The sequence below is a fragment of the Pseudophryne corroboree genome, assembly GCF_028390025.1.
Source record: "Pseudophryne corroboree isolate aPseCor3 chromosome 3 unlocalized genomic scaffold, aPseCor3.hap2 SUPER_3_unloc_8, whole genome shotgun sequence".
NCBI classification, from domain to species: domain Eukaryota; kingdom Metazoa; phylum Chordata; class Amphibia; order Anura; family Myobatrachidae; genus Pseudophryne; species Pseudophryne corroboree.
The window spans coordinates 1,881,995-1,895,196 of NW_026967574.1; positions in this window are offsets into that span (position 1 = coordinate 1,881,995).

Here is a 13,202-nt window from a genome sequence, read left to right on the forward strand (position 1 = left end):
GCACTCGAGTCCTGGGAAGGATGGTGGCATCATACGAGGCCATTCCCTTCGGCAGGTTCCATGAGAGGACCTTCCAATGGGACTTACTGGACAAGTGGTACAGATCACATCTTCAGATGCATCGGTTAATCACCCTGTCCCCCAGGGCCAGGGTGTCACTCCTGTGGTGGCTGCAGAGCGCTCACCTTCTTGAGGGACGCAGATTCGGCATTCAGGACTGGGTCCTGGTGACCACGGACGCGAGCCTCCGGGGTTGGGGAGCAGTCATACAAGGAAGAAACTTCCAGGGTCTTTGGTCAAGTCAAGAGACCCGGGAGAGTGGGGACGTCTTTGCACAGATTGTAAGTCGGTGGGAACTGCAACAGGTGGACATGATGGCATCCCGCCTCAACAAAAAGCTACAGCGGTATTGCGCCAGGTCAAGAGACCCTCAGGCGATGGCTGTAGACGCCCTGGTGACACCGTGGGTGTTCCAGTCGGTTTATGTATTTCCTCCTCTTCCTCTCATACACAAGGTGCTGAGGACAATAAGAAAAAGAGGAGTAAGAACAATACTCATTGTTCCAGATTGGCCACGAAGGACTTGGTATCCAGATCTGCAAGAAATGCTCACAGAGGACCCGTGGCCTCTTCCTCTAAGACAGGACTTGTTGCAACAGGGGCACTGTCTGTTCCAAGAATTACCGCGGCTGCATTTGACGGCATGGCGGTTGAACGCCGGATCCTAGCAGAAAAAGGCATTCCAGACGAGGTCATTCTTACGCTGATAAAGGCTAGGAAGGACGTGACAGCTCAACATTATCACCGTATTTGGCAAAAAATATGTTGCTTGGTGTGAGGCCAGGAATGCTCCTACGGAAGAATTGAAGCTGGGCCATTTATTTCACTTCCTACAGGCCGCAGTGAATTTGGGCCTAAAATTGGGTTCCATTAAGGTCCAGATTTCGGCCCTATCCATTTTCTTTCAACAAGAGTTGGCTTCTCTACCCCTTTTGTGCCTCCAGTGGCACCTTGGGATCTTAATGTGGTGTTGAGTTTCCTGAAATCCTACTGGTTTGAACCACTTAAAACCGTGGAGTTGAAATATCTCACGTGGAAGGTGGTCATGTTATTAGCCTTAGCTTCGGCTAGGCGTGTGTCAGAGTTGGCGGCTTTGTCACATAAAAGCCCCTATCTGGTTTTCCATGTGGATAGAGCGGAATTGCGGACTCGTCCTCAATTTCTGCTGAAAGTGGTTTCATCCTTTCATATAAACCAACCTATTGTGGTGCCTGTGGCTACTAATGACTTGGAGGATTCCGAGTTACTTGATGTGGGCAGAGCTTTGAAGGTATATGTAGCCAGAACAGCTAGGGTCAGGAAAACAGAATCTTTGTTTATCCTGTATGCTTCCAACAAGCTTGGTGCTCCTGCTTCAAAGCAAACTTTTGCTCGCTGGATCTGTAACACGATTCAGCAGGCTCATTCTGCGGCTGGATTGCCGCTGCCAAAATCAGTTAAGGCCCATTCCACTAGGGTGGTGGGTTCTTCTTGGGCAGCTGCCCGAGGGGTCTCGGCATTACGACTTTGCCGAGCAGCTACTTGGTCAGGATCAAACACTTTTGCAAAATTCTGCAAATTTGATACCCTGGCTGAGGAGGACCTTGTGTTTGCTCATTCGGTGCTGCAGAGTCATCCGCACTCTCCCGCCCGTTTGGGAGCTTTGGTATAATCCCCATGGTCCTTACGGAGTCCCCAGCATCCACTAGGACGTTAGAGAAAATAAGATTTTATTTACCGGTAAATCTATTTCTCGTAGTCAGTAGTGGATGCTGGGCGCCCTTCCCAAGTGCGGACTTCTCCTGCAATGCTTGTATATAGTTATTGCTTGAATAAGGGTTATGTTATAGTTGCATCAGGGTTGATCTGATGCTCTGTTGTGTTCATACTGTTAACTCGGTAAAGTTATCACAAGTTATACGGTGTGATTGGTGTGGCTGGTATGAGTCTTACCCTGGATTCCCCAAATCCTTTCCTTGTACTGTCAGCTCTTCCGGGCACAGTTTCTCTAACTGAGGTCTGGAGGAGGGACATAGAGGGAGGAGCCAGAGCACACCAGAATCCAAATTCTTTCTTAAAGTGCCCATGTCTCCTGCGGAGCCCGTCTATTCCCCATAGTCCTTATGGAGTCCCCAGCATCCACTATGGGCTACAATAAATAGATTTACCGGTAAGTAAAATCTTATTATTTCTCCGAGAGCAGCCTTCTAAATCAGTGACTTTATCACGAATAGAGACCATGTCTTCCTGAAGGGTGTCATGTGCTGAACTCAGATCTTTGTGAGACGCAACAATCTCTTTCATCTTAGTCTGTACGAGTGCCAATCTCACTGATACTGGACCTCAAAGCTTGAATATTAGAGTTAGGTTCTGAGGTTAGTTCAGTCCTTAAATGCAGATAACATAGAATGTATAGAGCGTAGAGTAACAGGACCATCTAGAGTGTCCTAAGACGTCTTCAGCCATTACAGCTGGGCTGTGCATCTGACAAGAAGAAGCAAATGATGTTGTAGTAGTCTCAGAAGGACCACCTGAATTCGAGGTACCAAAGAGATGGACAGGTGGGGCAGATTTGGTACCTTTTAACCTTTTTTGGAGGCATGGTAAGCCGGCTACAAAGAGACTGACCTCTCAGAAATAGGAAAATACAAACGATCTATAAATAAAAGGCGCAGTAGTACGCTGTCAGGAGGTTACATCAAGATGACTCCGTTCAAAATGACATTCTTAGTCGGGGTGATGGGGGTATCCGAGCTAAAATTTCAAGTAAACATGATGTAATGCAACTAAACACAGTAATGACCGAGAAATTCCACTAGAGGTCAGCGTGATCACAGACGTGAAGTACTCAGCACAGAGAGACACAAATGGCAAAATATATTCAGTGGCTAAATCCACAAAATAATATACTGTGAGGTTGTAATCAGAGTATAATGAGCTCTACTCAGACGATACTTGATACTGGGCTCTGCATGTAGACTGAGAGGAAGTAGATGATAGTGGTACCATATAAATAGAAGGTAGTTTCACCTCCAGGCAAATGCTGCAATTTAGTGTAGTGACCCCGGTCCAGCCGTCAGGACACGTATGAGTAGCTCACATATGAGAAGCAGAAGTATGGCGGCAGCTGTATAGATTCTGATATGTAATTCTCTATATCATACTTACTGTACACACAGCATCCTTATTACTATTGAAAGTATAGAGGTAAGACACTGATGATAGGGGTGTAAGAGTGGATTATAACCTAGCAGATGATGATGATGATGATGATTGCAGTGTATTATATGGTGTATTGCATGTAAAATACCTTGTTCCACACCTACTCTGCTGTAGCAATATACCTTATATAAGGGTGAGTAACACATGTACAGGCTTACCAGCGTATGAGCACACACATAAAGGAATGCTACATTACCAATGCTTCCAGGAGTAACGTTAGGAGACATTTCTCTGATCCATCAGCTCATATGACTGATGTTATTGTTCATCTAGGATCTCCAATTCATACGATATGTTCCCCATCCATTGTTTTACATTGGTGCTGACATAGGACTTGGCGAGTGACTACATCTCCATTTATACTTCATGGTTAGTTACCAGTACAAGAGAGAGATATATCTAAGTCTTATTATAATATTACATTTGTTATTGTGATGTTCTCAGGAAGATGGACACAATGATAGTCTGAGACACAATATTATAAAGCCTTCATTAAAAGTTATGTTTTATTATACACACATTTACAATTAAGTGTCCCAGAGAGTCGTCTTCTCCTATTGTTTACAAGATTAATATTGTTACAGAAAATGTCACATTTCCATAATGTATTTTATTTCCAGCAGATGGACACACAAGCAGGAATATCTCAGAAGGACATCTAATGTTATCCCCGGATTGTGACATAAGAGATAATGACAGTAGACAGGATTCTCCAGGAGATAACCCCATTACCCCAATTATACATCCAGCTCTATCAGCTGATCCCTCTGATCCTGGGAAATGTTCTCCTGATCACTCTGATATTGGTGCATCTGTTACAGCTCTGACAGTAGATACAGTGTTTCCCTGTTCTATAGATGCCAAATATTTTACACAGAACACAAAGCCTATTAACCAACAGACAGGTAAGGCAGGTGAGAGGCCATTTCCATGTTCTGAATGTGGGAAATGTTTTACATATAAATCAAATCATGTTATACATCAGAGAAGTCACACAGGTGAGAAACCATTTCCATGTTCTGAGTGTGGGAAATGTTTTGCACGGAAATCAGTTCTTTTTATACATCAAAGAAGTCACACAGGTGAGAAGCCATTTTCTTGCTCTGAGTGTGGGAAATGTTTTGCACACAAATCACATCTTGTTATACATAAGAGAAGTCACACAGATGAAAAGCCATTTTCTTGCTCTGAGTGTGGGAAATGTTGTGCAAGTAAATCACATCTTGTTATACATCACAGAACTCACACAGATGAGAAGCCATTTTCTTGCTCTGAGTGTGGGAAATGTTTTGCACGGAAATCAGTTCTTTTTATACATCAAAGACATCACACAGGTGAGAAGCCATTTTCATGTTCTGAGTGTGGGAAATGTTTTGCACACAAATCATATCTTGTTATACATCAGAGAAGTCACACAGGTGAAAAGCCATTTTCTTGCTCTGAGTGTGGGAAATGTTGTGTAAGTAAATCACATCTTGTTATACATCAAAGAAGTCACACAGGTGAGAAGCCATTTTCATGTTCTGTGTGTGGGAAATGTTTTGCACACAAATCATATCTTGTTATACATCAGAGAAGTCACACAGGTGAAAAGCCATTTTCTTGCTCTGAGTGTGGGAAATGTTGTGTAAGTAAATCACATCTTGTTATACATCACAGAACTCACACAGATGAGAGGCCATTTCCATACTCTGAGAAATAAATCATCTCTTGTTTCACACAATAGACATCACTCAGGTGAAGAACCATTTTATTCTTCTGTAGTATACTCGTCATTGCCATGGAATGTTCTTCAAGGTTCTTATCCTATCTCCTATGCTTTTTGCAATATACATGCTACCACTGGGTGAAATAATCAGATGTCATGCCCTCATCTACCACTGCTATGCAGATGACCTGTCCTTTGCTCCGGGTACTGAGAACCCAGTACCAATCCTAAATGGTTGTCTAACTGAGCTCCAGATGTGGGTGTTGCCAGTTGGCTGTGACTCAGTCCTGGTGAAACAGGTCCTTATGGTAGTCTCACCAACAAAGGGCAGGGCTACAGCTCAACTTTGCAAACCAACCAGACTTGCCACATAACACCCATTCTCTGTTACCTTCAACGGCTGCCTGTAAGATGGTGACTCTATTACATAATCTTACTGACTCTCCTAGCCCTACATGACCAGGGCCAAGTACCAGAAGCAGCTTCTGTCTCCTTACTGCCCTGGTTACTTCCATCTGCAGATGATAAACTGTTACCGGCAATACCAAAAATCCACAAGCAGTGCTGATATGTCAGGGGGGAGACAGGGTGGGTGACACTATTGCTGTATCAGAGGCACTGTCTGTGGGTAATATCTCCAAGCAGTGCTGAGGTGGCAGAGGGGGTACACAGGGGGGCTGACAGTAGTGGGGACTGCAGGAGGCAGTGTCTGTGTGAGAATCTTGTCCTCAAGCAGAGCTAAGGTTTCAGAGTGGGAGACAAGGTGGTGGCAGTAGTGGAAGGAGACAGGGCGGGTGGCAGTAGTGGGCGGAGACAGGGAGGGTGGCAGTAGTGGGGGGAGACAGGATGGGTGGCAGTAGAGGGGGGAGACGGTGGGTAGCAGTAGTTTGGGGATTCAGGGCAAATGGCAGTAGTGGGGGGAGACAGGGCGGTGGCAACAGTGGAGGGAGGCAGGGCGGGTGGCAGTAGTGTGGGGGAATACATGGCGGTGGCAGTAGTGGGGGCGACAGTGGGTAGCAGTAGTAAGGGAGAAAAGGCAGGTAGCAGTAGTGGGGAAGGCAGGGTGGGTATCAGTAGTGGGGGAAGGCAGGGTGACTGGCAGTAGTGGGTGTAGACAGGGCGGTGGCAGTAGTGGAAGGAGACAGGGCAGGTGGCAGTAGTGGGCGGAGACAGGGAGGGTGGGGGAGACAGGGTAGTGGGTGGAGACAGGGCAGGTGGCAGTAGTGGGGGGAGAGGGTGGGTAGCAGTAGTGGGGGGAGACAGGGAGGTGGCAATAGTGGAGGGAGACAGGGCGGGTGGCAGTAGTGTGGGGGAATACATGGCGGTAGCAGTAGTGGGGGGAGATGGTGGGTGGCAGTAGTGGGGGAGAGACGGTGGGAAGCAGTAGTAAGGGAGACAAGGCAGGTAGCAGTAGTGGGGAAGGCAGGATGGGTAGCAGTAGTGGGGGAGACTGGGCGGTGGCAGTAGTGGGGGGATACAGGGTGGGTAGCAGTAGTGGGGGAGACCCTGGTGGCAGTAGTTTGGGAAGGCAGGGCGAGTGGCAGTAGTGGGTGTAGACAGGGCGGCGGCAGTAGTGGGAGGAGACAGGATAGTGGCAGTAGTGGGGGGAGACAGGATGGTGGCAGTAGTGGGGGGAGACAGGGCAGTGGCAGTAGTAGAGGGAGACAGGGCGGGTGGCAGTAGTGGGGGGAGACGGGGCTGATGGTCACAGTGCAGTACCAGGGGATGCTGGAGGCAGTAAAGAGGTGTATGGGTCCTGCACAGAACCAGTTCATAATTAGACTTAATGATGATTATGCTTTATTTCTAATTAATCCCTTATATGTGTTACTGTTATTTGCTGTGTCAGCCTTTATGTGTGTTCTGTATAATAATCCTGAAAGTAGTGCTGCTACCGATCTCATATCATTTGTAGTAACTTGGAAAAGATGAGATATGAGGTGCACTCTGGAAGCTTATAGGGGGTTAATCAGAGATGAACGCAGAGGTGACATCACGCAGCCCCCCGGAAAATGGTCCTGGCCCACCCGCATCCAACACTCAGGGATGCGGCCGCAATGTGTGTGTCTGCGTGGCCGCTGCGCATGTGCATTTTGTCACCACCAGCAAACTGTGCTGCGGCCCGCTATTGCGGTTGGGTCTGAATGACCCCCATAGGCTGTTGTGTAGAGTAAAGTATTTTTAAGTTTAAAATATAGAGAGAAATCTGTGTATTAAAGATATGAAATAAAGTTGTTTAAAAACAAAAGATTTCCATTGAGTCTTTTTATGTGTCTGTGTATTATCTTATTTCCAGATAATTGTCGCTATGGTGACAGAAACAATTTCCTGTTAATGTGTCACTTGTGTTGTTACTTTTGTGTCCACATAATATCAGTGTCGCTGTGTATAAATATCCCGTCTGGTGTGTAAAGGTGGGTACACACGCTGCCATTGTGACTGTGCGATTTCCCTTGAACTGTCCGAAGCCCAGAACCACCAATAGTGACTGTATGTACTTGTGATTTTGGCTATGTCTGATTGTGACAGCTCATGTGAATAGTGGGGTGACATTACAGGGGGGGGGACTCTTTCTGTGTAACTAAATAGTGGCAGACATTTTATATCAGTGCATTATGTGGAGTGGGGGCAGTGGCCTGGCAGGAAGCTGCAATTACATCATGTGACTTCCTCTGGTTTCCAAATTCCCTTCTGGTGTGGGGAATGTGTGTGTGTATATATATCTATATTTAGTTTCAGGGTAGTTAGTAGCCCCTTGCTTCTGTTTGTTTTAGTTAGAGGTCCCCTTGTTATTATCCTGTCTCGGTTCACGCTTTGTCTCACTCTAAGACCTGAGGGCATCGGAGTTGGGCAGACCTAATCCGCCCTTCAAACGCGGCTGCCGTGGGCCCTAGAAACCATAGTCACTCAGGCGTGAATTGACCACACGGGTAAGACAACGGAGGTAGGGTGCTAGGGGCTATTCCCGTACCACTCCTTAGTTCAGTGTCACGTTCTGGTGCTCTGAACTCACCTCGCAACATCTCTCCAGTTCTGAGCATCAGGAACGTAACAAATACTCTCCTGATCAGAAGAACTTCTGCATGGATTCATCCCAATGACGGATTCTTTTGTGTATCCCAGTCGATAGCATACTTGGATCTAAGATAAACTGAAAGATGGGTATTAGTACACATGAACCATTCAGTAATACTCACATAGAGCATCAGAAATGTTCCTAAAGGAACCACTTCAACTCCAAGTCTTTATTAAGACCCCGAGGCTGAAGGGTTCTGTAGGAATACATACAATTAATTTCTATCTTTGCCAACATTATTTAAATATTACCGCCCCTTATATTTCCCTTTGCTAACCGAGTTCCAAAAAAAACCTTCAATGTGTTATGGAGAGCACCCGTGAACTTCTTTAAAATGGAGTGACAATGCATGGGTCTTGGGTGTTATAAAGTCCTTTATATGGACATCTATGTCCTTAATGATCATTTTCTCAAATTTACTTATACCTTTATAACTGATGTTTTTGCAACCCAGCATCCCCCACATCTATAGAAGCCCTGGGACTTGATTTCTGGTTCTTTGGGTTTAGATAAAAATGCACTTGACACGAGTTTTGTTTTTATTTTGGGTGCTCTTCTGTAGATGTGTGTTGGTTTTTCAGGCAGTAATGTACCGATCATGGGGTGTTTTTTGTTTTTTTTATAAATTTCTTTGTTAGACAGCCAAAGAGTCACAACATAATTTTCCAGGAATCAGTTTACAGGGATATTCAGCAGTGACAAATACTCAAATTCAATAATGAATAGAATGAAGAAGATAGAAGGCTGTACGATTTTTTTGTTTTTTAGTAAGAAAGAAAGAAAGGCAGAAACATATCACATAGAGTAATACATACTCAGGTGTCTAGCAGCAATTGCAGGGGGAATGGGTCACCTAGGTGTCCCATTATCCCCAACATCAAGCAACATACATAATATATAAACTAAATACCATCTCTGCTAGAGAGGAGGAGAGACAGGAAAGAAAAGTAATAGAGATAGAAAGTAGAGAAAAAGAAATAGTACAGAGATACTATAGATAGGTGATGTATAATGCTGGGGGGGGGGGGAGTTGATCAAATATACATTCCAGGTGGGGAGAGTAAATCGTGGTTTTGGGGTGAAACTTTTAGCGTGCAGTACCATAATTTTGGAGAGTCGATGTCATAATTGGGGCCTACCCAGTAACCCTACCCTTCAAATTACAGAGCATCAAATAATAGTTCCCGCTATCCGACTAGTCCAGTACCACGTTGTGTCACGGAATACCCTCCAAATACATTCGCATCTAGCTGGGGGTAAATTCTCTATATAAATTATCCATTTTTTATGGAAGAGTATAACTCCATTTTCAATTTGGAAAGTGGCCATTCGTCTCTCACAAAATAGTATGTCTAATAAAGCGGATTCCCATTCTCCCACCGATGGGGCAGTTTATATATCCAATGCCTCAGTATCACTTGTTTTGCCACTGTGACCATCACAGTCAGCAAAGGGATCACAGGGGTGAGGTCAAATCGTGACAGCCAGGGTGAGAAGTCAACGAAAAACAACGGGCCCACTAGTCCAGGAAGAGTTAATTTGAGTAGTCGGGATAAATATTGGAGAATCTTATACCAGAAGCGTTTAATTTTCCCACATAACCATAAATTATGTGCGAGGGATGCTCCGCTTACTCCACATTTAGGGCAGGTGCCCGATTCACCAGGGCGGAAGTGTTGCCTTTGGGAGGGGGATATATACATCCTGTTTACAATCCTCAAATGTATTTCTTGTAATGTAGCGGATTTTAGAGCTTTTAGAACCACGTTAGTGTTCTTAGAAACCCCGCCCATCTCAGGAGCTTCTGGGAGTTCCCGTCGCCACGAATCAGTGAGAGGGGACCAAGATGGGGCAGACACCTCAATCAGGTCGTTGTAAAGATAGCGAATTTTAAATGGATTTTGTCTGCAAAACGTGAGAGTGTCAAGAATTGTTCGGGTAGAGGCCATTCTGCCTAATGGGTCACTAAGAGAGTTAATATAATGGCGCGCTTGGAAAAACATGAAAAAGTTGGAGTGGGGTAAAGAAAATTTGTCGCGTAGTTGTATGAAGGAAAGCATCTGTCCCCCAGGATCAAATACATCCCTAATAGTGTTTATCCCCTTACATTTCCATGTGTAAAAATGACGATTATCTAAAGAAGACGGGAAATTGGGGTTACCCCATAAGGGTATGTATGGTGACTCAAAAGGGTCAGTATGAAATAGCTTATGGGTGGAGGTCCAGGCCCTACACGTATCCCAAAATAAAATATTAGTCTTAACTTCCTGGGGTAGTCTAGACCGCGGTGTGTGAAGCAGTGCTGCAGGAGAGTAAGGGGAAAACAGTGCCTCTTCCAGTTCCAGGTTCGTGAATAGATCTGACCGAAGGAGCCAATCTGAGGCAAACTTAAATAGTGCTGATCTAGCAAACATCGTTACATTGGGCATACTCAGTCCTCCTTTTCGTTTGTTAATATAAGTTCGGGCTTTGGGCATGCGAGGTCTTGAGTTTTTCCAGATAAATTTTGAAAATATTTGCGAGCAGAATAGGGAGTCTTGTTTAGTGATCGTGAGGGGGAGCATTTGAAGCAAATAAGCCAGTTTTGGGAAAATAACCGCCTTTATCACCACTATCCTACCCAACAGAGAAAGCTTGAGATCTTTCCAGGAGTATAAGCGTGTTTTAATTTGTTGTATAATGGGTGTATAATTAAATTGATATAGTCAGGAGAGTTCTGAGGGAATATAAATACCTAAGTATTTTAGTTTGGTAGGAGTCAATGTGAATTGGGAAGAGAAGTCTGTATAGAGAAGAGGGTCCTGTATGTTAGTCAGAGGGAGTAGTTCAGATTTATGGGTATTTATGCAATAACCAGCAAAGGTACTAAAACAGTGTATAGTGTCAAAAATAGCAGGTATCGAAATACGGGGGTTAGAGACAAATAAGATCATATCATCTGCAAATAGTCCAAGTTTAACTTCCCTTTTTCCTACAGATATCCCCGAGAAGGCCGGTAATTGTCTCAGTGCTATAGCCAGGGGCTCCAAAGCTGCCGCAAAGAGCAAAGGGGATAAGGGGCAGCCTTGTCTGGTCCCCCTATGAATCGTTAAGGGTTGAGAGAGGTATCGATTAGTGAATACTTGTGTAGATGCATTATGGTATATGGTGTGTAAAATGTCCACAAATCGGTCAGAAAATCCAAAACGTCGGAGCGTCTCAAACAGGTGGTCCCACGTTACCAAATCAAATGCCTTTTCAGCATCCAATGACAAGAGGAAAGTGGGATCACCTGTCTCCACCCCCCTCAGGGATTGTAGAACCGTTATATTGGTCACCGAGTGTCTGCCTGAGATAAAACCAGTTTGATCACTGTGGATTATTCCAGGCAGGATAAATTTTAGTCGGTCTGCTAACAGTTTAGTAAACAATTTGTAGTCCACGTTAAGTAGGGAGATAGGGCGGTAAGAAGACGGGAGCGGTGGGTCTTTGCCGGGTTTGGGTATAACTCGGATCAGTGCCGAGTTAAAATAGTGTGGGATAGTAAGGTTGGAGAAAATAGAATTAAAGAAGGCTGTCAGAGGGTCTACTATTTTAGGGGAGAGCAATTTAAAGAATTCCCCAGATAAGCCATCAGGGCCTGGGGTCTTTAGTGGTTTAAGGGCTTTAATAGCCTCCGTCACTTCAGTGACAGTAACAGGGGCCGTAAGGGAGTCTGATTGATCTTGGGAAATCTGAGGTAACTGTAATGTTTCCCAGAAGGAGGTCTTGGTAGTTTGGTCAACATTGCCGTGTGAGTAGAGATCACTAAAAAAGGAATGGAAGATGTCAGCGATTACTTTCCCATCGGAATGCACAGCTGAGGTCGAATCCCTCAAAGCTGTCACATGTTGGGGTCCCTTATCGGATTTAAGTAAATTTGAAAGCATGCGGCTCGGCTTATCACCATATTGAAAAAATGTATATTTATCTGCAATGAGGAATCTATTATCCATATGTGTCAGAGTATGATCAAATTGGGTCTTAGCGTCTCTATATTTCTGCTTGTTGGCTAACGTAGGTGAGGATTTAAAATTTTGAAATGAGGAAGTGAGTGTAGATTGTGCTGCTCTATATGCGGCGTCTTGGTCCCGTCTATATTTCGCCATGAATGCAATTATATCTCCTCGTAAAACAGCTTTTGCAGTCTGCCAAAACAAGGCAGGGTCAGACGAATGGTCAGAGTTGTTAAGAGCATAAGAGTCCCAGGAATTCAGCAACATAGATTTAAAGTCCGGAGAAGCTGCCATCTTGGCAGGGAATCTCCAATGTGTATTATTACCCAACGTGAGTCTACCTTGAAGGACAAGCGATATAGGGGCATGGTCTGAAATAGTTATGGGGTTAATAGCTGCCTCAATGATCCTGGGGGACAGATCAGTAGAAACAAGAAAATAATCAATACGTGAGAAGGAGTTATGGGTAGCGGAGTAGTAAGTATAGTCCAATTCTACAGGGTTATGGAGAAGCCAGATATCAACCAATCCCAGTTTTGCAGACATGTAATCCAGGTTAATCTTGGGTAGCCGGGCCCTTTGAGCCGGGGCACCCTTCCTGTCTAAAACCAAAGAGGACACCATATTCATATCCCCTGCAACAAATGAGAGAGGTATGCAAATATGGGCGGAGAACATTCGTTACTTCCAGATAAAATTATTTATCATTATTTATCATAGACAGCCGGGGCATAGATATTGCATAAAGTTAATCTGGTGCCCTCTAAGGTGACATCTAAGACAATGTATCTGCCTAGAGGGTCAATAATCTGATGATGTATGTCAAACTCCACCCCCTTATGGATGAGAATAACGACCCCCCTCGTCTTAGAAGAGAATGAAGAAGTTGCTACCATCTCTTGTCTAAGCATGGTAAGTTTAACATGTTCAGGAGGGGTCAAGTGCGTCTCCTGGAGCATAGAGACGTCAGCTTTTATCTTATTTAAATAGGTACGGATACGTCTCTGCTTGATAGGCGAATTAATACCTCTGCCATTCCACGACACTATATTATGTTGTGACATTTATAACATCTCTAGAAAGAGACCCACCAAGGTCCAAAGGAAAATGCACAAGCACTTATTAACAATTTAGTGATAGATTGTAGAAAAAACCAACCAATAAAAGAATTGCTCGACCCAAA